This window comes from Falco biarmicus, chromosome 3, assembly GCF_023638135.1.
Source record: "Falco biarmicus isolate bFalBia1 chromosome 3, bFalBia1.pri, whole genome shotgun sequence".
Lineage (NCBI taxonomy): Eukaryota > Metazoa > Chordata > Aves > Falconiformes > Falconidae > Falco > Falco biarmicus.
In genome coordinates this window covers 95,013,110-95,038,462 of record NC_079290.1, presented here as the reverse complement: position 1 = coordinate 95,038,462, position 25,353 = coordinate 95,013,110, and the positions used below count along the sequence as shown (strand labels likewise).

General features: G+C 40.4%; 1 long non-coding RNA gene across 1 annotated transcript; it reads right to left on the bottom strand.

Moving 5' to 3' along the window:
• Nucleotides 1-1,706: 1,706 nt before the first annotated feature.
• LOC130145650 (uncharacterized) lies at nucleotides 1,707-17,378 on the bottom strand. The gene is made up of 3 exons (XR_008820637.1): nucleotides 17,258-17,378; nucleotides 16,913-17,153; nucleotides 1,707-1,775 (listed from the first exon to the last, which is right to left on the bottom strand). It is a non-coding gene; the product is annotated as an uncharacterized LOC130145650 (long non-coding RNA).
• Nucleotides 17,379-25,353: the final 7,975 nt, after the last annotated feature.

Here is a 25,353-nt window from a genome sequence, read left to right as displayed (position 1 = left end):
GGAATTTTCAACCTACTTTAATTTTCCTGCATTCCTTGCACCAAACATTAACAGTAGGAAACCTGAAACATCCCCAGTGTTACCACAGTTGTGAAAAAAGGAGATACCCAGCTTACTGAATTATTTCCAAATACTACTGTAGCTCTCTATGCATCTCTAGCATAAAGGGGAAAAAAGTGAAACCTAATCATTAAAAGAAAACCTGTTTGGATTGTTTGAAGTGTGAAGGTCTTGTGTTTTGTAGTTAGAAATTACACTGCCTTACATGTTTCTTAATCTGATGCAGGTTTTTCTATTTTTTCCCCCTCTTGCTTTTAATTTGACATGCCAGTCAAAGTTAACATTAGGAAAACCAGCAAATATAAACCTTGTAATTTATATGCGTTCATGTTGTACACCATAATAGCTCTCATCTTGGCAAAAGTTAGCAGATTGTTCTCTGCTCTCAGGAGGAAATAGCATTCATTTTAGGTTTTAATGGAGCTTTAGGGTTATAGTAACTCAAATTAAACTAAATCATCATGAATTATTTCTGAATCCCATGTTATGTGCTCTCTTTTTTCCCTTTGTTGGTTTATGACCGTGTGAGCTCCAGACACTGGCAACTGGAAACCTGTGTGCTAAATAACAGCCCCCCTCGACCCCCCCCACACCCCACCCCACCCCCCAGTTTGGAGGGAAATGGCAACACCTTCGGACCATGCCTGCAGTGATAGAAACCCTGCCTGAGCACCACCAGCACATGCGAACTCATGGCTGTGGTGATCCAGGATGATGATGTCATGGGCTCAAGGAACTATTTAATCACATGAACAACAGCTACAAGTGTAAATTCTCATGCAGAGGTACTTCCACCTGAAAAAAACCCACCTGTATTTGCATTATGTCTCATATATAGAGGAGAAACTAGATGTAAGCACTGGGAGTGTTGATTAATTACTGCTGCTTGGCCAAACGTAATGTAAAATTCCAAAATTAATTTAGAATAGCTTTTCTACAATGTAAAGAGCAAAAATTCAGATCTATCAATAGAAAATTTCAGGTCACGTTTCTCCATTTATCTAAAACCTCCTATTCTGACCTGGACTGGGAATGAACAGACACTCAAGCTCACTGGTATGGCAGTGCATACACCAGTATAAGAAGTTAGCTTTAAATTTCCATGACGTTAGCTATAGCCACCAAAACTTAAATCTTATTTTAATATTTTCCTCATGAGGTTGGCATCCTTGCTAAGGTATCTTTGTGAAAAATTGTGCGTACTTGCCATTGTGCTCCTACATCTGAGAGGTATACAGGTCTGTAGTACTTTTCCATGAGGTCAGTCAGACTCAGCTAGCCTAACGAGGCAGCAGATTAACTCTGCAGCTTTACGAAGAACCACAGAGTCTGATCATACGTCAAATGGTTTTGGGAACTACGTCTGATCCAGACAATTCATAATTACTATATCTGCTTGCTACATTTGGTCTGGGACAAAACATTACTGGACTTCAACCACTGAAATTCCTTTTTCTTCTGCAGCCCAATCAATTGGAAGATTGAAATGTATTTTGGACTGTACTTGTTTAGAAATTATGAGAGGCTCAGAAGTTCTTCAGATTTCAATGTTTTGATAAGTGTGCAACACAGCTATGAAAAGTCAGTGTCATTTCTTCCTTGTTAATTGCTACATGTCTTTTCTAAAGTAGATCACGTGTACTTACAGGTTCAGATTTTGCCACCTGTGGTTTGCAGGCATATTTTGTGAATGTATGTTCTTGGTTAAAAGCCATCTAGGATGAATAAGAAAGGGGATAAATAACTTCTAGGTTATCTACATTTGACATGTTATATTTGTTATATGTAATTAGCTATGGAAAAACAATCAAAGTACAAAATACACGTAACTAGCAAGTTATTTATAGCTGTGGCTATTCAGCTACTTGGCATTAACTATGTATGTGATGAACCATTTACAGATAAGGAAGAACTCTTGGCCTCCTACCAGGAACCAGCTTTTCTGCACTCCACATAGCTTCTCACACGGAACAGACTCTCACCAAAACAAAGCAGTAAAGCTTCAGTTAAAAAAAAAAAATATCCAGGCACTTTGGAAAGCCAGTGGAGAGGCATATGTGTCCAGACCACATCCAGCATGGGAGCAACTGCAACCGCACAGGCTAGAACCAGGTGAAAAAATGCAGTTTTGACGATTTTGGCATAAATCTACCAATGTAACTTGAAAAAAGATGCTATTATGATGGCAGCGATGTTCCTAACTCTCTAGTTCACCCTTTCTCATAGCTATATCTCCTGCTGTCTGATAACAGTATGCTTTTACTTCACAACTTTTGATGTTGTGGCTGAGGCCACTCACTTACCAGGAGAAAGAATGATATTACTGGGAGGAAAGGCAGGTGTACTGCACAAAGTAACAACGACTAGCATCTAACAAAGCCAAAGATACTAAATAATAATAACAATCTTTTGGCTTCCCTTTACGATCTTGTTTTCTGAAAGAAACCAGTCTTATGTTATCCTAGACCTAAGAAGGAAAATCAAAATGAGCTTGGGAAAAAAACAAAAAGAGGATTTCTTCAGTCCTTATGGACAAAAAACTGGAGGCTAATAGCTGTAGATGTAAGGTGCTGGATAAAAGAAATATGGATATCTGAGGGAGACCCTGAAATGAGAAGGCATGTATAATGGAAATAAACTGCTGTGCCATCTGTTTTGGGGTATGCTGGCACCCACTCAAAACTAAGAGGCCAAATACTCAGCCATTCTTCTTGTCACTTCCTTCCTTAGCACTATTTCATTTCTCCTTCAAGCACGAACCATTTTTTCTTCCTTATGCTTCAGTGTCATAACCAGGGTTCTCTTTTCTACTCCGTTCTTTCTCCTTTTTCCTCACACAGTGACAAAGGCTTATACTGCCTATGATTCCTACAGGTGCTTTTTTCCTACACAGTATTTTCCAAGACCACCTATTTCCTTTCTTTCAAAATTTAATACTTCCACAAAAGATTTAATTATCTAAACCAAGTATCTCAAATGATCCTCCCACAAGTCAAGATAGTAGGATGCAAGAATTGGCCCCATTATGTTTCTTTTACACACAGAGGGGAGAAAAGGAACCTGGATGATAGGAAAAATATAAAAAGGAAAAAAAATTAAAACTATCACTTGCAGTGATTTCAGCCCCAGTGGAAAACACACATTTATTGGGAAGAATTCTCAGCAGTAATGCTAGGAATCTTACATTTTCTGGTTCAATTACAACATCAGATCCTAGATATTGGTAAGAGGATTGTTTCTCAGAAATTTGATACTGAATCAATAGTGTGCTAACTTGTGATGCATTAACACAGTGCAGGAGGTATCCAAATGTTATTAATAGTTTCATTGCCTTGCCATATATTCTTCCAGATATACTTAGCTATTGTCTAAATGACTGTTTTATTGAAATAAACACGAGCATGTTATGGGCTTACATGAAGTCGCACTTTGAAAGACAGCCTTGACTGCCCGGGAGCCTGGCTGCACACTCAGTGTCCTTCCTGCACCATGGCCACAGGGGTCCGAAGGCTTAGCTTTACCTGTGGTGACCTGAAAACCACAGCTCAGCCATATTTAGGGTGTGCTGTAGGTTCAGTGACATTTAAAGAACTGAGTACTTGGTCAAGTCCCCAGATATGACAGGCAACCATTGGGGTCAGTGATGGGATCCATCTTCTCTAACTTCACAGATCTGCAGTGGAGGTGTCTACATCCCATCTATCGATGCAGGCTCCCTTTCAATAGCCGATGGAGAAGAATAAGCACCTGCAGAGCACAGTTCTTCTGCTGTATCTTACATGAGGAAAAACAGTATGAAGAAGTGCCTGTTTTTCATGCCAAACTTGCAAAGAAAGCCAAGCAGATGGAGACATGGGCACTGTTGACTCCTGCATTTGGCCAAACAACTCCCAGCCATGGTGTGTGAACTGAACAATGCGGATGCTCTCTTCAGCCTTGTGTCCTAGAGCTATTCCATTCCCCTTGATCCTCCTAGAAGCCCTACATGATGGCTTTTATGTATTTGTATTTTTTTTTCCTTGCTGTCTTAACTGCTGCTTCATTCGACTGCATTTCCATGTTTCTCTCACATCTAGGCAGCTAATATATCCAATTCATTTCCCTCCTTATGTCTTCTAACTGATGATTCCCAGTTTCATAGAAAGACATTCTCGTTATTAGTCTCTTGATGGTTAGGTGATTTAGAAAATCCCATCTCACACCTCTCCCTTTAAAAACTTGACCTTTGTTTCCCTGTCTATTCATATAGTTGTAGACTCCTTTAGGAGCCTGCAACACTATAAATTAGAGTTTACTGTGACAGAATCACCAAATCATTTAGGTTGGACTTTTTGGTTTATTTTTATGAAGTGGATTATTCTCAGCTGGGATCTAGATGTTGACCTCATTGATTTTTTTTACCCCACATAGGCCACTAATACAGCACTGGAATGTATCATATTTGACTAGACCGAATCAAAGCTGCTGAACTTGCCTATATCCACCTTTGTGTGTAGTTGCTATTAGGCTGAGACTATCCGATGCACATGATAAAGTTTCTTTCGGTGTTGGTTGTTTTTATGTTGAACAAAAGGAAGAAAATATCACAATGTTTTGCCAACGATATGATTAGAGGAAGGAATTTTCTACTGAAAATACTGACCCAAGGAGAAATCATTGATTTTTAAGGAAGGAAGAGCTATATAACCTCCACATGGTTGAAAGAAATCACAACTGATCAGTTATTTTGCTCCTCTCCAAAGAATTAATAGCTGACTACTATTTCCTGTTTTAGGACTATTGCTGATGAAATTGCATATTTAAAATCTAACCTATCTGCATTTGCAAAACCTACATTCCATTATGAAATAAATTAATCATTCATCTATGATGGTCATGAAAACCAGTCAGGTTTTCCTTCTGCTTCTTTCTTCCTTTCTTAATCCTTGGGTATTACCTATAGCTTGCATGCAAGTAATGCACATTAGTCAATTAATAGGCTGTTAAATGACAACAGTTCCGGGCAATTTAATTACTGTTGGAAAAATAAGAAATGAATTATTGCATGTCAGTAACTAATTTCAGCTCCTTTCCTTGGAACAAATCAACTTTGAATGCAATGGCTTATTTAGGGGGAGGAAAAAAAAAAAAAAAGAAAAAAAAAGATTGCTCCCTTGCAGATGCAAATTGCTGAGTCATTTATTGGCCAACGTGTAAATGCCTCTTCAAAACCTTCTTCCCTTTTCCTATGGTGCCAGGCAAAGTTTATTTTAAAAGTGTGTTACTGTTTCTGCAACTAAATATTTTAAAAAATAGAGTATGAATATAAATAAAAAAAAGAACATGCAACCCAGAGAAGGTTCTTCCCTCTACTTCAGCCTTTCTGTATGTTTATATAATAAATGTATTAAAATGAATGAACTTTAACCATCAATTAAATTACATAATTCTGTAGTAAAATGGACTGATTTGCTGTAGCTGATGATATTACAAGGTGGTTTGCAGAAGAGATAACAATGGCATTTTCTTAATTGTGCATTAGTTTTCTTTTCTGAAGTACCAAGAAATCATTTAGTATGGATAATAACGGCTAGCAGAACAATTTATAATCCTAGATTTTACCAACTCCATATAAGATGACCAGAACACATTATTATGTGCTGGTCTCAAAAGGCATCAGCACCACTTACAGGCTGTTCTGGCAGCCCCTGGTTAGGAAAATCTCATGTTAAGTTCAGTATTTCATACCAGAGGGAAGTCACTCGGCAGCACCCCAGCGGCTCCACCTCCCTGGAGCATGTTTCATCACATTTCTGGAGTGAGGTGGCTCCACCACAATTGAATGACTAGAGGACTCCTTTCTCAGAAAGTTTATTTCACTGCTCTGTGACAGTTTATAGGGAAGTAAATAACTATTAATGCAAAAAGCTCTGAGAAGACTTCATTCTTCTATCCTCGCATATGTGTGGACTGTTGAATAAATTACTAACAGGCTCTTGAATGAGTGCCTAGAAGGAAGGTAAGAAAAATCACTGGAAATGTTTTTTCCTATCCACAGCCCATTTTATACCTTCTGACTGCTGGGACTTTGTCTTTGACTTTGTGTTTGGCTCGTCACCAAAAATAAGGAGAGCACAGATGGGTTTCACACGAGCATTAGTCAATGCAAAGATTGCCACAAATGGAAAATAAAAAATATAACCGCAGCACCAGCAGGCACCTTTTGCAAAACCTTCCAAAAAATACACTTCATTAAACAGAAGATGCACTGGTTTCTTGAAAGTCTGAGAAGAGTTTCATGACAATCAAACTGCAGCAGTTCTTAAAGAATCCAGCCAGGTAAAGGAGTAAAAAGAAAACAGCTTTATATCAAAGTTTAAAAACTGAGCCAGTCCAAAGATCTCAAAGAATATAGTTTTCACTTAAAAATCACCTGTGCAAGAGAGCTGCTTAAACTCAACTGTAAATTCAAAGCTGTGGAAAAAACAAACAAAAAAAGCCCCTACTCCCATATAGCCGAGGAAAAATTAAACTTCCACATGTATAAATTTTGTTAATGAATTTCAGATATCATAGACCTCAATTGGGTCCAGAATGCTTATTGCATTCACCTCTACAGGCTAAACCCCAGCGTCTGTTAGGGCATCCAGACTGCCATTTTTGTCTGGCCTCAACAGCTGTAAAATGTTAGGAAAGGGGTTAGCTAACAAGCTGCACTTCCATCCTCTCCATCAAGCACTAGTTCCTCACCGTATAATATTATAAATTAATCCCTTAATTATGAAATGGGATGTGACTCCCAAATGGAGTGACCCAGATCTGAGAACTAACACACATCACGATATGAATGACTGACTAAGAGCATCGGACAGATTTCCCAATTGGTCAAGGATGAGGTTTGTGTCTCTTTTCTGTGTCCTCTGCTGGAAAGACATTCACAACTGAAAACTTTGTGAATATGCTGTCTTCTGCCACTAGACTCTGGACTGACATTAGCCCTGGAGTTACTGGGAACTTCAGAAATACCAGCTACACCAGCATGGAAGAGAACCTCTACACCTTACTGAGATGAAAACACTGCAGGCTATTCCCAGAAGGTCAGACCTTTAACCCCCCTTTTCAGTGCCAATATTCCAGCCTCTAGGCTCTTCTTTTCCCTATCACAAACCTTTCCTTTGCATTCTATTAATGTAGCAACCACCTACTGCAGACTGTCCACAAAGCACTGCCTTGTCCTGCAACTCTGATGGATTACCAGCTGGAAGAAGTGCTACGCTGAATGGTAAATTGTGTCGTACACAAACTCAGGAAATGTCATTTCTGCTTTTGTACTAATTTCACTGTACTCTTTGGTACCACTCTGTCCTTTACTATTTTATTGCCAACCTTTTAAATGAAAATGAATACAAATTCAGTGCAGAAGAAATGAAGTGCAGGAAGAATTAAATGCATGCTTCCTAGTAATTACTGCTTATATATGACAGACATCAATACTAGCTTTACTGCTGATGAAGTCTAAGCAAGCTGTCTGAAAACATGCATTAAAATTGTGAGGTGTGAGAATTGCTATATTCACCTTGCTGACCTAAAGACTCCCAACAACAGTGATTTCCTAAAATAACCTCAACAAACATCCACAACACGATAGTGCCAACAGCTTCATAATTAGCAACGTTTGTGTACAGAATGACTTCACGAGTGAAACAACCTACATTAACTCTGTGTAGTTTCTTGATAGTTCATTCCTTGATGTGACCATCTAAGGGTTGTGTTCTAGATATAGATATAAGACAGACAAGAAATAATTCCTCTGGACAAGAGTTGCAGTATTTCTCTTCATGACTTTGTGGACATAAATAGTTCTGGTTTAGACACACAGTGAAGCAACATGAATTTGGTATGTTAGGATTCATCGGTCTTAGAGGGAGGTGCATAATTAACAAGTCAGCTCCAGAAACATCAACTTTGTTGTGCAAGCACAGTGAGTGTGTGATGCATGCAGGTAGCCCAGTGTTTTCTAAGACGTACTGCACAAAGCTCTTTGCAGAGTTCATGCACGTTAGCTATAACTAATCTGCTACAGTTATGTCGAAGGTATTCACAAGAGCAGTAACACAGACAGAATTATCCTGCCTGTTAGAGCAGACAACTTGAAAATCCATCAAATCTATGAAGTCCTGAAATTCTGCTGAGACCATCAGCTTCAACCAGACCATTTCGGCTTCTCCTGCCTAGGCTCAGATTAGTCCCAGGTCCAGGCAACAGGAATCAGTGGTCTATTGCTTAAAGCCCATGCAATCAACTATATAAATGCATTTGCAGGTAACAGGACCCTCCATCATCATAATAAGAAGTTCTAGTGTCATCATGGTCACTACCTGGCCAAAGGTACTGTTTTTTCTCTTTGCCAGTTATACAGGTCATTGCTGGCTGTCAATAGAAAAAGCAAAAAGAACATGTAATGTTTATGGCAAAGAATAATGGAATTTGTAAACTTGCTCCAATACAGAGAACTCTTGGAAGTTCACATATTCCTTTGGAAGTAAAGAAATCCATCTCTCCTCCACCTTATCTACATTTATGTCATATCTAATGCAATCATCCGGATATAAACGTTCCTCATTAATCCCCAACAACTCCAAGAACTGGAGCCCCATTTATGAGTATATGCTTTGCCAGAGATAACCCTACTGCATTTATTTCCTCTCACAGCTGCACAGACAGACACCAGGAAGGAAATTCCTGGTATGCTCTGAACAGTTTCCCCCTTCAGCACCGCCATAAATAAGCAAGAGCTTCTTCAGGGAGGTTTTCTAATAGACTGGATGATACCCTTGAGTCCAGAAAGAAGAGTTCAGCCACCGTGGTGTATAGCTACATCCTTGTTCTTAGGAATACACTTCCAGTTGTGTAGCACATTGCCTTACATTGGTAGGTCTCCTTGTATTTACACGGCAAATGCTAGCAGAAGCAGTAACTAAGATGGAGAACAGAGGCAACAGCAGGAAAACTATGGTCAGATGTACAGTTTGTGCCACAATGCACCCTCTATTATAAATAAGAACATCTAAAAGCATCCATAAGGCTGAACCACAATCTAGACAACAAAAGCAATCTAGAGAACAGAAGCAAGAAACGTTGCATTCTATTCCAAAAGGATATTTCAGAGAGCCCCTTCTCATAGGCACTGTCCACTACCTTTCCTCTTCTCACAAAATGCCTCATAATAGAAAGGACAGGGACAAGTTCCTCCTCAGGGCACAGATTAACCATTATGTGCTATTTCATAATAGGATGCAGGATTTCACAGTGGCAGTAACAAGCACAATTCCCATCCTAGATTTGCACCCAAAAGGCAGGCCATGGAATTTTAGGAAGGACCCGATTATCACCCAATTATGAATGTTCATTGAAAATTCACATACGCATCCTTAAGCATACCTAGATGTCTCTCTTCTGATGTCTGTCCCTTCCTTTCTCTAGTTAGCAATAGTCATAAGGAATTATTATATCAGAATGCTTTCAATATCAGACTATTTAAAAAAAAAAAGTCTATCAGGCATTTTATAATGCAAATATGTCTTTTCAGGACTTGCAGAGTGAATCCAGGAGTTTATGTCCATTCATTCTTTGACCTCTCAACTTCCCAAGCCTCTGGCACATCTGCCATTTTCCTTATGCATTAGATATTAAAGTAGCAGACTTCAGCACTGCTTTCCAAGGAAACTCACATTCAATCCCCCACTTGTAATAGAGATTTACAATTTAGTTATCTATTGTGAATAATTAGTCTCCTTGAAATTGCTTTGGTAACATTTAACGTGACACAGGTTCTCTGCTTTGATCTCATTCCATATTTCAATGTTTTATACTGTAGCTCCCTTTTGACAAACCCTATTAACCAAACCTTCCAGGCTTACTGAAAATGTCAGGCTATAGAAAACAGATAAGAATTGTCATTCTGCAGTGCCAGCAGAGGCCCGCTGACTTGATTCTGGCACTGCTTTACTAAAGCTATAACTCACAGGGCAAGAGAAGCAACAGCATCAATTGCTAGGGCAAGGGAAAAGTGAACATGGCAAGATGTTTTACAGTTTGCTGTGTTCTGTGGTTAGCCACTATCTTCCTTTTCTCTGAAAACCTACGGAAATTGCAATCTTCAAACAAGACAATGATGGATTGAGTAAGATTAAAGAAGTGTCTAGGTTACAATGCAATGAGCAGTGCAGGACCCTGTATTTCAAAGCACATTTGATTGCAGTATCACTTGCTATACCAGCAATTTTAAAAAGCATGTCTAACTTCCAGTGGACTTATATTTGGAAGTGCTTTTAATTGTATCAATAACCAAGTTGAAGTAGGGAATGTGGGTGCATTTAACGCATATCATCTCATTTCAATATTTTAAGGGCTCAACACCTAAGTGTTACAAGATTCTTTTGTGTAATTTGAAAATTTGTAGTCCTCTTAGGAAAGAAAAAAATGCATTTTCTACCCACAGATGAAGAATCAGAATCTAGTATTTATGCCATTTGCGGCAGTTGCTTCATGTTGTTCTGATCACAAGAGTAGGTCTTGGAAACAGAGCTCCTGGGACACATTACTGCCTATAAGGATGTCCCACACTGGGATCCTGAACAGCAGTGGCCTTGTTTTGACTTCCAAAGTTTAGGCATTTCCAAGAGGCAGGCAGCTAGTGCATTAACTCACTACAGCTGTGTTCAAAACATCTTGCAGGAAGAGCCCGTAGTGCCCAAGCACACCCCGTGGCAGACAGACCCTGCACAGCGTCTTCCAAACCGTAGATGTTGGTGTAAGTCTCTTACTCTCACTCCCATTCATTTCACCTCTCTAACATGTTTTGGTAAATCCTAGGTATCGAGCTGAATCCTCAGGCACCCAAAATAGCATTTAGAAACAAATGCCAAATGATTCAGACCACCACCATCACCTGCTTTGCCTGTGCTGGAAAGCCAAGCTGGCTCCAACCTCTGAGAGAGAGATCAGAAGACAGAAGTTATTTCTGGAGGGGACCTGCAGTCACTAACAACTTTCCTTTCCTCTCAGCAGCATGAACAAGTTTGTAGCAGCAGGTCTTTTGTTTCAACTTTGTATCCCAGCTCTGACTCCTGTAGAAGGTGCTGCCCATCCTCAGTGTAGAACTGTTGCTACCACTGTTGAAATGGCTTCTTCCACTTCAGCTGCCATCACCTCCTCATTTCTACCCAAGTAAGTCCTCTAAACAAGTTGTCATTGAACAGGAGGTCATATAATGCTCAGAACTTGACTTAGGTCTTAGTCACCCTTACCTGACCTGAGGAGCAATCACAGTGCGCCTTGGGAAGCAGACCTAAAATAAGCAACAGGGCTTCTCTTCCTACAGATTGCTCCTTGCTCATAGCTGGGTACGTTAAGTCCATCTAATGAAGTCAGAAGCCTCACATTTAAATGTTACTATGAACGAGTCATCTTTCTATAATGGTGCAAAAGCAAGAAAACACAGCAATTGCTGTTGAAGTTGTTGCTCGCACCACTACAGCCGTATTACTTGGTGACCTGATGAGCTAGGCCAGGGGGTCAAACCCACAAGTCCTTATCTGTCCTAAAAGGTAATGTCAGCAGCTGCACTCGCCAGTAAGGCCTGCCACCTATTGCTTGTGTCATGGTAAATGATTATAGGCAGACAAATCTGCTGCTTTGTTTTAATCAGTTACTTAATCAGCTTGCTTGGAATGAACTGGTTTGGCTCAACATACTGAGTGACAAAACACGTCAAAGAGGAGGGTGTAATAAAAATGTACTGATAAATCATGGAAAAGTGATAGCATCATTCTTTTTATTTACCCTTTTGTTTCTATCAGAGCAAGTTAACCTCAGCTCCTTCCATCCATCTTTTGTTGTTATTGCTGGGAAATTTAGTATTTAGCTCAAGATGTTTCGCATGATGAATTATTAAAATTTTTTAACTGTTGGACAACCTTCTAGAGGTATAAGATTTTTTTTAAAAAAAATTATCCCTTGTTTTGCTGTAAGGGGAGACAGCTAATGAAAAATGGTCCAGAATTATTGTGAAACAATTGTCTGTAGTGTAATCAAGTCTGCTTCTGCCCTCCAACTACTCCAAGATATAATGATACATGTATCATTAAGCAGCTGCTATGGATGCCTGAGGAAACTGGTAGAAATTTGTACCTATTGTTTTTCTTTCTCCCCTTCAATCTGCTCTGTTACACCCCTTCCATCCACTTCCCACTGCACTTTTTAAATGTTACAGGCTTGGGGAAGAGCAGCTGGAAAGCTGCCTGCTGGAAAAGGATTTGAGGGTGCTGGCCATCAGCTGGCTGAACATGAGCCCCCAGTGTGCCCAGGTGGCCAAGGAGGCCAACATCATCCTGGATGGTGTCAGCAATACTGTGGCCAGCAGGACCAGGGCAGTGACCGCCCCCCCGTGCTGGGCACTGGTGAACCTGTGTTGGGGTTTGGGCCCCTCACTACAAGAAAGACACCGAGGGGCTGGAGCGTGTCCAGAGATGGGCAACGGAGCTGGGGAAGGGTCTGGAGCACAAGTCTGATGGGGAGCGGCTGGGGGAACCAGGGGTGCTGAGCCTGGATTGGAGGGGGCTCAGGGGGGACCTTATCACCCCCTAAAACTCCCTGATAGGAGGCTGTAGGCAGGTGGGGGTCAGTCTCTTCTCCCAGATAACAAGCAACAGGACAAGAGGGAACAGCCTCAAGTTGTGTCAGGGGAGGTTTATATTGGGTATTAGTAAAAATTTCTTCACCAAAAGGACTGTCAATCATTGGAACAGGCTGCCCAGGGAAGTGGTCAAGTCACCATTTTTGGAGGCATTTAAAAAACATGTAAACATGGTGCTTAGGGAATGGCTTAGTGGTGGACTTGGCTGTGCTAAGTTAACAGTTGGACTTGATGATCTTAAAGGTTTTTTCCAACCTAAATCATTTTACGATTCTATGTAATTTTGGTTGGATCCTGCCACTGGCTACAGTGGTGTAACCCTTCACCTGAAGGCTTGTCTGCTGTCCCTGGGACAGAAGGGTTTTGACATTCCTTGACTAAGTGGCTACTTAATTATGGAATCTTTCAAGTAAGCTCTTTTAGGGCTGTGATTTTTAACACAGCAAACAGAGGACAAGGGAGAGTATGTGACTAATGTTCAATTAGAAGAGCTTTGAAATCAAACAACTGCTCGTTTAATGGTTGCTAAATGCTGTGTAATACTAAAGGCTATAATTAGGTGTGTTGGGTTCTCCTCCCCTCTCCCCAGCTCCACACACACTGTCTCCAGTTTGCAAGTTATCCTACACAAGGTGCAAGGCATGCTCTATGCAATAGGCTCTTGGAGCTAAAAACACTCTTAGGGGTGACATTTCTCCCACTAGTCTAGTCAGTACATAGAGTATTTTGAGGATTTTAAATAATAACAATATTTAACAGCAAGCCAAAATTTGGCCAATGAAAAAAGTCATCATGGTCTACATCTGGTTTTATTCCTTTCAAGCAAGAGGCCCCAGCACTACACGCAGGATGAGGCAAAATTCTAGGAGTACTTACGGAAAGAGAGAAGATGGAAAAGAAGCATTTTCCTGAGCTCTTTAACAAAATAATTCAAATCTGGTTTATAATTTTATTTTATTTTTTTAAAATGAATTATCTCAGTCTCCAGGGTGCCTGCCAACAGAAATTTGTTTCTGGCATATGTTGCAGAACGATAGCCTCCATTTTAGTCATCAACAAAGACACTAATATGATCATGCCAGCACATAGGTACTCAAGAAGGTGGACACTGATGAGTGGGTGTCATGGAAATCATTACTGAGAGACCTTTTTAATTTGTAGAGGAGGTTTATTTGTACATGGCAGAAATCCACAACAGCCTGGTTTTCCTAAGAGAAAAAAACCAAAAAAACCTAAGCAGCTCTCAACTAAATATCTGTGTGCTGGCAAAGAGAGGGTAACAGGGTAAAGCTGCATGAAATTTTCCTGCTGAAACCTGAGATAATGCTAGATCAAATCCAAACCAGCCTCCAAGAGTCAGTGAAGCTCTGGAATGATTTCAACCAAGGAGATTTCTCCTAGATTTTGACTCTGTTTAAGGGCAGATAGGACAGAATGCCTCCTATCCCATACCCAGTGGCCAGACACCTATCAAGAGCCTCAGTGACTGCAAGGTTTCCCAAGCAATCAGCTTTACTCTAAATCTGCTACTGTTAATTCAGTGATGGAAAGCTTTCTGAAAATTCCAGCTCTGAGGATCTGGTTTTATTCATGTAAAACAAAGAAAAATCTACATCTTTCCATGTATAAAAAGGCTAAGACTCAGTACATAAAATTCAGCACAAGTGTCCAGAAAATATGGGCAGGTCTGTGGCAGCAAAAATAATTTTTCAGAGGCATCATCTCAGAAAATTTCTGGCAGTTACTGCTTAAAGGGTTACCACCTCCAGCAGCCTCCCCAGCCAGGTAGGCTCCTTCCCCACTAGGACTTGCTGTTCCAGCAGCACAAGCAGAAACAAATGTATTTGCCCCCTTTGTTCAGCTAATTTCATTTAACACGCCTTATACCAGACTGAGGACGTGTCAGCTAGGGCACAGATACTTGTTATCTTCTGCTCTTGCCTTCAGAGGGCATGGGGAAAGGCACAGGGAGGCAGGAACCACCCAGTGAGGTTCACCACAGGATGTCAGAGGGCTTCTAACCCGTCACAGACAATTCTGACTGTTACTGAAGAAAGAAGGAAGGCTATAATTTTTTATGTGTCCAAAGTACCAAAAAAACCCTTGTATTAGCCATGCCACAACAGAGAGCAGATCTATTTGGATAGAAATGCTTGATTTCAGCTTTGAAAATACCTTTTTGCCAACAGGTATTTTCAACAGGATGTTGGCAAAAAATATTTTCCAAAACATAATTAATTAAAAAACAAAACACAGTAGCAATCTGTGAAACGTCAATATTGTGCAAGTCTTATGGTGCTCTTGTGTTTTTTTTCATGAATTAGTAAAAGAAAAGGGAAAAAATGCCTATTTTAAAAATTATTATTGATTTTGCTTGTCCATATCACTTCAACTTTGACCCATGAGATTTGTCTCTTCTGTAAGATCAATACAAAGCATTGGACCTTATAGAATATAATTTTTCACATCCTTTAGATGACTTGCTATAGATTCATATTTTGGTCAGAACTTTCCCTTTGCAGCCAGGCAGTAATGATTATGAAAGCACTCATAATAATAAAAGAAAAGAAAACCCATAATTAAGACTAGTAAAACAATGATAACTGCACTTCTTGGTTGAGAAAGGAGAAAAGACTTTGCAGTTCTGTATTCTGTGTAAATTACACAATTTACATTCTGTTGTAAGATTTATGACATATAACAAGCCCCCCTAATCCAGAAAGCACATCCCTTTCAACAAGGTCATCTACAAAGCAGCTGAGCAAATGATGCAGGATTAGTCAGTCACTTTTCCTCTGAGTACAGAAGAGGGGAAACAGAGGGACCGATAAGGTCTAACCCATCACTGGGATGATCTTCAAACAGTGAAGCATCACACAACATACTGTATGCTTACAGTCTATCCCTCACCCAGTCCCTGAACTCTGAAGCACTTCTTGATGACAATTCCATATCAAATTGTCAGAACAGAGACATTTACTGTCCCACCGTTACAAGACACACAGTGAGTCACCTGTTCATAGTTCCAATTTAGTCTCAGAGCCAAAAGTGGGAGAAACCAAGAGATCACAGATCTTTTACTATTGTCTAGGGTGACCTTCCAGTGTGGAGAAGCCTCTGAGCAGCACAACATTTCTACTTGTGAATTCTGTACTTATTTTGAGAATTCATTGGTAAACAACACTAAAATGATGACAGGAAGCTCTTAAACCTCTTGCCCCTCAAACAGAAACCAAAGAGCTCTCCTCCCAGACAAATTATTTTCCTCTTTTAAGAATGGTTGCACAAGAATTTCACTCTGACTTATATAAGGAATCATGGGGTTTTTTTTTACTTTCCAAATAATCAATAAAAGTTGTGGGAAACATAACTTGGGACTGCATATTAATCTTGCATTCAGCCTTCCTTGCTAGCTTTCAACAGGACCTATTCATCTTGCTGAGTTTATAGGGAATGATTTGTTTCATCTGTACACTCCATGCACCACTAAATATAAAACCAACTTCTGTTTAACAAAGTGGATAGCAGCATGAGGCCCCTTCTGATAGCCTGGGCCCTGGTAAGAGCATTGATAATGGTGAGAAGTTGTCAGCCTGGGAAAGCAACTGGTTTATGGCACAAGCCATATCAGTGAGCAGATCAGTTTTGAAAAGAAACAACTTGGAGCAACTACACAGATATCCTGTGGACCTGCTGTGATTTAAGATATTTGTATGAAGGCATGGTAACACATGAGCCTAAGAGCAGCTGGACTGGGTCAGACCACAGGTCTAGCCCAGCACCCTGGATCTGACAGTGGCCAGAAGTGGATGCTGAGAGACAGATGTAATAGGAAAAGCTGTATATAAAGGTACTTTCCCCAAATGCTCTTCCAGCTTTTATCAGTCTGCAGTTCAACAGGTTTCTGTCTGTCACAATCATCATGCTTTTCATCTACAAACTTTCCCAGTTCTTGAACCTATGCCAACATTAGCATTTGTAGCACCCTGCAACAGGCAGCTTCAATGCATGATATGTCTTTTGTCAAGATACACATATTTTTGGTCTTTTTCTTGAACCAGCCACTCTGGCTTCATCTGATACCGCCTAACTCTTCCATGAGTTAGGCAGATCTGTATTCACCCACATCTGCCCCCTTTCCCCTCTCTACCCTGGGCTTGAAGCACCATGGTTTACCTCAGAATTCCTTGGGCAGAAGCTGCTCCATACCCTTGTCACCATCCCGTAACTATTTTTAGATGCCAGGAGAGAAAGGGTACATGACGCCAAACATGCCGGTTCTGCAGAAGCCCCAGGGGGGATAAGGAGCTCATGACTTTCAAGCTGCAGGAGGAGGAGAGTTTCAGTGCCTCCATCCAGGTCTTGGATGAGATGACCTGCAAGGGCAGTCCTGTGGCTTTCCCTCGGTTCAATCTGGCTGCAACATAGGGCATCAGCGTGGAGAAGAAAAGATGGACCCACAGTTACAGCCCCGAAATGCCACCCCTCCCTTGCTGGAGAGGTTTAAGAGCACTGCAATACCTGCTTGCGCTGTGGCTCTGGTCAGCAGTGCTGTGAAAGGTTCAGGTGTTACTGTGCACACCTCGTCGCTCTTCTCCTCCCTGGGGATCTCAGCAGTGACTATCACGGTGCAACTCTGAAATTCTTGGGGTCTTTATTGCACTACTGCTCCACGGTTATAACCATGGCTTTCATCAGTAAAACCAGACACAGGCGAAACTGTGAAGGCCTCAAGGGTTTCCACTGGGAAACGTCACTTCTGAGGAGGTGTCAGCAGCTTTGTGGCTCAGCCAGGTGCATGATTCAACCCAAACTACAGAAAATATCTGTGGCAAAGGCATTGCAGTGTGCCTGGACTGGAGAGAGGTTTGGGGCAGGTGAGACCCCAAAGGTCCAGCTTGCTTTTTTCACTCGTTGCCCAGGAACTGCTGCAAGGAGGAGAAGATGGTGACATGGCATCATCATTCCACAGGTGAAAGGAAAGATGCATTTTATGCAGTGCAATGTTTTTGGAGAATACAACATACAAATAAAACAGCTTATAAAGAACTGTGAGGCCTATGGTTTGTACCAATGCTATGGAACATGCAATTGGGCAGAATTAATGAAGAATGACATTGATCATATCAGGGTGTTTTCTGAGCACGGCCTGACAAACAGCATTTCCACCTCTCTGTTATCAAACGCATACCGGTATAATATCACTTAAAGTGGTGACAGGAGAAGGAGGGAAGACAACTGGGTCATTTTTTTCGTAGAAATTTCCCCATGTAGTCTTGCTAAGGTCTGCTGTCTTGAAACAAAAGATCAGTCTTAATACCGGGGGTAGAATTACAGACTAGAGAAAGGGAACAGGAATATGTTTAGATTCAATGAGCCACAAAACGTATGCACACAGAAAAAGAAAACCTGAGAAACTACAATCCTCTTTTTAATAAAGTTCTAAGATAAACTCCCTACATTTGGGGGGAATTGGAGAACAGGAAATTTAATTCCTTACTTTTTCCTTCTGACTTCAAAGGAAAGACCTGATTTCTTATGCACCACATTAAAGGAGCATTTTAGCAAACAATAGCTATATGTATCCCACAGAACAGAGAAATTTAAATTTATTTTCTTGCAAAGTTTTAGCAATACATAATACCCTCCACAAGCTCTTCTAAACACTAAACAGAGCTACTATTGACTATCCAAAATTTTTTGGTTTCTACTGTTTTCTAATGGATATATTTCAGCAAAGAGGAAAGAATTTGTCTCTGTGGTCTGCATAATTAGCACTTGCATTCTCAGGGTGCTTCCAGGCCTCCTTAGGAAGTTAAAAAATACAGTAATAATCACTTCATATATCATCAAGAATCACTGATGCATAGTAATATGTAACAATACAGAAATCTTACTGCAGACCACAGCAATATTGACTATGAGCACTATACCAGTATAACAATTACAAAAGTAATTAGTGTGTCACCTTCTTTTCTGACAACCAACTAATTAAACAACAGAAGCAGAACACACCAAAACCAAAAAAAGAATGCAAATAGTTTTAAATAGCTTTTTCTAGGTATTGGTGATACATGTCTGCTGGTATCGTTCTTCAGCATCACCGATGAAAGCCATGGAAGCGTGAGAAAATTCAGGATCCTGAATTAGAAGTTTTATTTCCAGACCTGCCATACAGTCTGAGCCAGCTGCCAGTGGTGAGGTCTCTGCCAGGCAGGACATTTTGCCCCTAAAGATCACGACAGTAGTGGCAAGGGCTTCTCAGAAAGGTGCCACTCACGTCAGGGTGAGGAACTACGCTTCCTGAGGCAAAAAGCAGTCATTTTCTGTAAAGGTTGTGCAGGGTGCCGAGCATTTTGTGTGCGTTCTCCCAGTGCTTGCTGGTGTTGGAAGACACGGTGGTCGAGACACAGCCCCAGGGAAGCCAGTGGCAAAGCTCTCATTTGCTTCAGCAACCCCCCATCATCTGTATTTGCAGAGAAACCCCCATGTTGCCTCTCTCATTTCGGTACAGGGAGTGCTGGGGTTGAGGAGGATGGGCTGAGTGCTGGGGAGCTGGTGAGGGCTCTGCGCCTCGGCGGCAGCAAGCCATTCCCATCCAATGGCAACACGCTGGTCCTCATGCCAGCCTGGGCAGGTGCCTCCTAGACCGAAGGAAAGGTGTTTGACAGGTTAAATAAGCGGTGACTTGATGTGGGCTACTCCCTCGCTGTGTGGGGACTCCCACAGCTCCTTCCTGGAGATGGCTGCTGAGCTGCAGGGAGGCTGGAGCAGCTGACTGCGCTTCGCTGCAGCTACCACAGGACTTTTTGGGGGGACTTCCAGATGTGCAGTCCCCATGCAGTCTCGGTAACATAATTAGACCTGGGATTTATTTAGCACTATTCAACATGTTTTCAGCAGGGCTGATTATGTGCTGTTCCCTTAGGACCCCTGTTATAATTTGGAGCTTCCTCAGAGCTGCAGGGATTTGAAGCGGGGGGGGGGGGGGGGGGGGGGGATGGGGGGGGGGGGCTGTCTTAAATAGCATTACATTTGTACCGCTGAGGTATTCCCTTTTGGGCCAGAGGTAGCTTAGCCTCCTACCACGCCCGCACGATTTTCTTCCTGTCAGCACATCTACAGTTGATAATTCGAAGCATTTTCCAGGGGGCTGGACAGAGTTATGTCTCCCAACAGTTGTTATTCAAACACGTTACGGCTATTTGGGCATTTTGGCATAGAGCGGTTTGATGTAATTAGGATCAGTTTCTGGTTATGGCCATGCCAGGCCAGAGGCAGAGGGCACTTCTCATAGTGGGAAGAGGAAAAGCCAAAGGCAATGATTAAAACAGATTATTATACACTTTTCAGCTAACATGTGGAATCAATAGCAAAACATTAGCAGCTGTGCTCAGCTGTAGAAAAGCCTGCAGTCTTACTGTAACCAATAAAAATAAATTATGGACTGAAAGGGAGGATGGAAAAAATGGTGGGGAAACCAGAGCAGCATTCAATGAAAAATTGTAACATAAACATTGAAAATAATTTCTAACCCAAAACACTGGGTTGGGTTGGTTTTTCTGTTTGTTTGTTTGTTTGTTTTGACATTACATCCACCAGTGGAAAGCCTGCCTCAATGAGCGGTCTCCATGATAACCAGTGCAGTAACGGTGACATCCCACAAGCTCTGAAGGTGAAAACAGAGAAGGTGATAATCAAGTTGGCGAATGTTAGATGTTGCACTGCATTTTTCTAATAAAGTGAAATGAGACCTTATCCTGGCTTTCAGCTCAACAGAAATATGAGGAAGGAAAACTTCAGACCTGAGAGGCTTGCTTGGTGTAACGGCACTGTACTGAGTGAGCTGATGAACAGCAGGCATCTGGTCACCCAGGAAGAAGGTAAGGATCTAACTTGTTGATTACAAGCAAAAACAAAGTATATGATCTTTTTTGTTAAGGTACAGCACATGACTCAAAGTTAGGGACCAAGTGTAAGATTTTGTTCCAAAACTGGATAATTGTAGCAATATAATAAGAAATGCTAATGTATGTGATTCGTGCAGACAATAACGTTTGGTCAGGGTAGTGTACTAACCACTAAGGTTAAGAAATGCTTGGAAGACAAATCTATTAATATATACTTCAAGACAAAAAAGGTGTTATTCTTCTGTGATACTACATTTCTGCCTCCTATTTAAACATGTCACCTTACCAAGTAAAAAAGGGTTAACAGATTTAAGCTCAGAAAAAAAAAAAAAGAAAAAAAGTTGTGATTTTAGTAAAAATGAGAAAGCTAATTCTGAATCTTAATTTCTACTTAAATAAACTTGTGACTTCCAGTGGTAATTTCAGCATGGTTGGTCAGAAATGAAGCTAACAAAAGTAACAAGTGTTAATTGACCCATATTTAATTTTAATCTAATCTGACGGTCAAGAATGACTAATTAACTTCACAGAACAAACAAAGACTTTGTTAAATATCTACTTTCTTCATCCCTTCAGTTTTGATGTTAGAGGCCATGAGAAATCATCTCAGACATTGCCAAGGCATTTCTAAACAAAATAGAGAAGACTAGAATGCATATTTGTAGACTTCATAAGGAAAGAAAGTAAAAAAGGGAAAAGCAAGAATAAAGGATTTAACTGAACAAAAAATAATTAGGTGATGATTACCTTTAAAACTGGTCTGGGTTCAACATACAGTCAGAATTTTTATAGGAATAGTGTCCATACAGATAAGATGAGGTAGGAGAATAGTACCAGATCTTTCTTAGAAAAATAATTAATACAGTGAGAGATGACTGGCTGACTATCCCAAAGAATCTGAGGCAAACTCAGAGATTATATCCTTAGCAAAGCAAGGTCTTAGGTGTTTTTCCCATACCACAAAAGTTCTCTGAGTCTGAAAAATTATTTCATCCTTTTTTTGAATGAAACTTTTCAAGTTTTTCAAGTCTACCAAAAGTTCATGCACAACAAGTGAGAAACTATCTTCACCGCCCCAGAATACCTGCTAACTTGGAAGACAGAAGACTCAGACCCCAGGACCTTCCCTGCTTGATTCAGTGAACAGATAAGAACCTCATCACACCCTAGACTGCATTTAATAGACAGTTTATGCATTACTTTAGAATGAAAGTGTCTCTTTGTTAGTAGAATTTCTGCTTAAAATGAGACACTTTCAAACAAAACGGTGTATTTATTACCCCAAATTTAGGGGTTTTGTTAACCCATATTTTTGTTTTGAAAGACATTTTTGTCTGAAAATTTCTTATCTGCTGCAGTGACCACAGTCCAGCTCCAGGTTCAAGACCACATTATCAGTCCTTTCTCTTGCTGCCACGACTTGCTCCTTTTCTGATGTTTCATTAGAAATCTGTCAGGATAAGTCATGTCTTAGTGAATTAGGCTATTCTGTAATAACATTTTAAATGTATATATCTCCTCTTATCCAGCAGAACATCAGTTTGCAAATGCCCCATCAGAGAACCATACCACATTCTATACCAGCAAAGCCATCTCCTGGGTACTTAACACAAGCAGCTGGATTATCACAGTGCAGGTGTAGGATGAAACCATTTGTGTTACAAAATGCAACAGAACTCATTTTCCAGCTGCATGCAGTGAATATAGTTTCAGCTGTAAAGGCTTGGGCTACCAGCTCCACCAAGCAAGCCGGAGGAAGCCGCTGGGAGGGAGACCTTAACTTTGCCCGCCTTTGAAACTGTGGCTCCAGGATCAGTAAGTATTTCAACTGGGAGGATGAGACCACTATGCAGTCTCTGCCAGCAGAGGTTGAGAGCTTCATCAATACCATTTTCTTACTTTCTTTCAAAACCAGCATCTCCACAGACATGGAATAAGCTTGTGGTCTGCATTTTACACCCAGATTCCTCCCATTCCTCCTTATTTGCATATCCTGAGAATATCTTGCTCTCCTCAGCCTCCACAGAAGCAAGAAGCCCTGCATATGCAAAACAAAGTTCCCCTCCTTCTCCATTATCAGCTGTGCAAATACACATACTTTTGTGCTCTGCATTGCGGGAAGGATAGAGCAACTGACTCTTACAGGAAACTGCACAAAACCCCTTGTTTAATTCACACAGGGAGCATGTAAACAAACACCAACATCTCCATTCTAGCATGACTCCTAAGTGATTTGTTCAAAGTCTTATAGTAATTGAATGTCTAGCTCAAGGAACAAACTCATGGATCCTTCCTGACCTGCCTCAGAACATAATTCACTCCACCTTGTTGTCTTAGTCTTCTTCCCTGAAAAATGGGCTCGATCACATGCTGCATGTTTTCAAATGTAGTTTTAAACTGCATTTTACTGTGCCTGAATGCATGAGTTGTTGTTCTGAGCTAATTAACTCACCTATGATACCTGAAAATCTGTTCTCCCCCTGTTCAATCCAAAACTAATTTTTTGTTTTATTAGTTTTAAATTAATCAGACAAGGCTATATCCCTGCATCTCCATCCACCATCACACTGGCTGACCTGAAAAATCCAACTTCTTCTGTCTGCAGAAGTAAAGCGATGTCCTTCATGTCTTTAACTGCATCCAAAATAATATGAAAATTGCACTGTTGCACTGTAATAAATTTGTTAACTTAGTAGGACCATATAAATGTAATTATCATCTTTAAGCATTCTTAATCCTTCATTCTACCTTCCTTTCATTACCTAGTAATTCCTTAACTAATATATTCTTTCACCTTTTGCTAATTAATAGCCAGTATCCCTCATTTAGGCTCACCTGTTGCTAAAATCTTTCCAATACTTTATTTGGAGGCTCTGACTGAAAACTCCCCAACTGCAGGTACAATTCAATTGATGGCACAAGGGCTACTGAAATGCTGGGACATAGAAACTGGCAATGCAATGAAAATCCGTTTCCTTAAGATGCCATACCTGGGCAGTTTAGCCGCTGCCATGTGAGCAGTTGAATAATCACTACAATTCTTCTGGAAAGAAGCTGGATGTCTACAGGAAAAGTAAAAACAAGACCCAGTCAGAAGCAATATGAGTTAGCATCCTGGGCACATGTGCTGGAAAACAGAGAGGAAAGTCTGTCATCTTCTATTTGTTATCGCTTGAAAAGATGATGTAAAATCGAACATCTGCCTTGACAAAGCCCTCAATGTCAGGTGACGGTGGAAGTACAGTCCTAAAATCCACAGAAATCCACAGACAAGTTAATTATATACTTAGGATTGAGAATAAACTGATATTCTTGACAAGGCTTCCAAGAACACATCTGGATTATAGGATTTTTTAACTCCTCCCCTTTTCAGCCTATCGGTCCCTCAGGATTCAAACAACTTTATAAAAACAAATGAGAAATCCCGTGTATTTGTATGCCCAACTCAATTTACTTGGGATGTTATGCAACTCGAAAAGCATCGAGGTCCAGAACAAGGATGTTATCAATGTCTTCCTAGTCCTGGTTGTTCTCAGAAGACTGAGAAAAACTCAGTGCTGTTATCTTTGCCATGTTATCTATTCTAGTAACTCCATTAAAGCCCAGACTAGCCTCTCAGAAACTTCTGTTACTCAGTCAATGACCTCGTTTCCATGGCAGGCTAACACAAGGTGCCATTGATGATGACTTGATTTCCTTTCGCATCTGAAGTGGAAAAGGAGAAGACAGACTAAATGAAATCCCATCCATCTTAATGAAATACAATTATATTCTCCTTATTAATCATTTAAAAATCAATATGTCTCTTCTTGGCAAACCCCGCCAGAATTTGTCATTCTCTGCCAGGCCTCAATACATCTTGTCCTGTAGTGAATTTTATAAGTTCAGTCACCTGTTTCCCAGGGTAAATAACAGTGTTTCTTTGTGCTGTGATGGGAGAGCAGAGAATGGCACTGTCAGAAAGGCTAAAAAGAGAGTCTATACATTTTAATCAGTAAAAACAACTATTTCCTTCCTGTGTACATTTTTAAATGAGCAGTGTTCATTAAAAAAAATAAATAAATGTTTAGATAAAAAACAAAGACTGCAGGTCAACTGATATGTAAAGTTTCATATGGAGTGTTACTTATCTTGGCAACAATAGTACCATTAGTTTCTAACTTAAAAAGTAATCTTACATATTGTATGGGCTGGTAATAATTGTATAAGCTTGCCTGCAAATCTCAAGGTCTGAAAAAAAAGTGTGAGTTGGAATTCTTCCTACACCAATTTCTGCTGATTTACAGACTTCCAGAAAGAACATTTCTCAGTGTATCCAAAAATGTCCACATTATCTACTTTAGATGCAATACAAAGGTACAAACTTCAGCAATTGCAGCATGCATTATCTTGAAATAAAATGGAAGTATTGATTTTAAAAAAATTTGTGAGACGCTGTTCTAGTCCTCTCCTGATATTACCAGCAAGGATAGGTATTCTCAAAATTAATATGACATAGGACACTGGGATACTAACTAAAACTTGTGTGAGGGGGAGTGAAATGTCATCCTTTTAATTTTTTTTCCTCTTAAAAAAGCCCCAAAACTCTTGGATAAGGTTTTAAGGAAAACAATCCCCAAGCCATCACCCTATTTTGAAAACAGCTATCTTACAGATGCTGCTTCAGCCAACCATTCACATACACCATCCTTGATATTCCCATGAGCA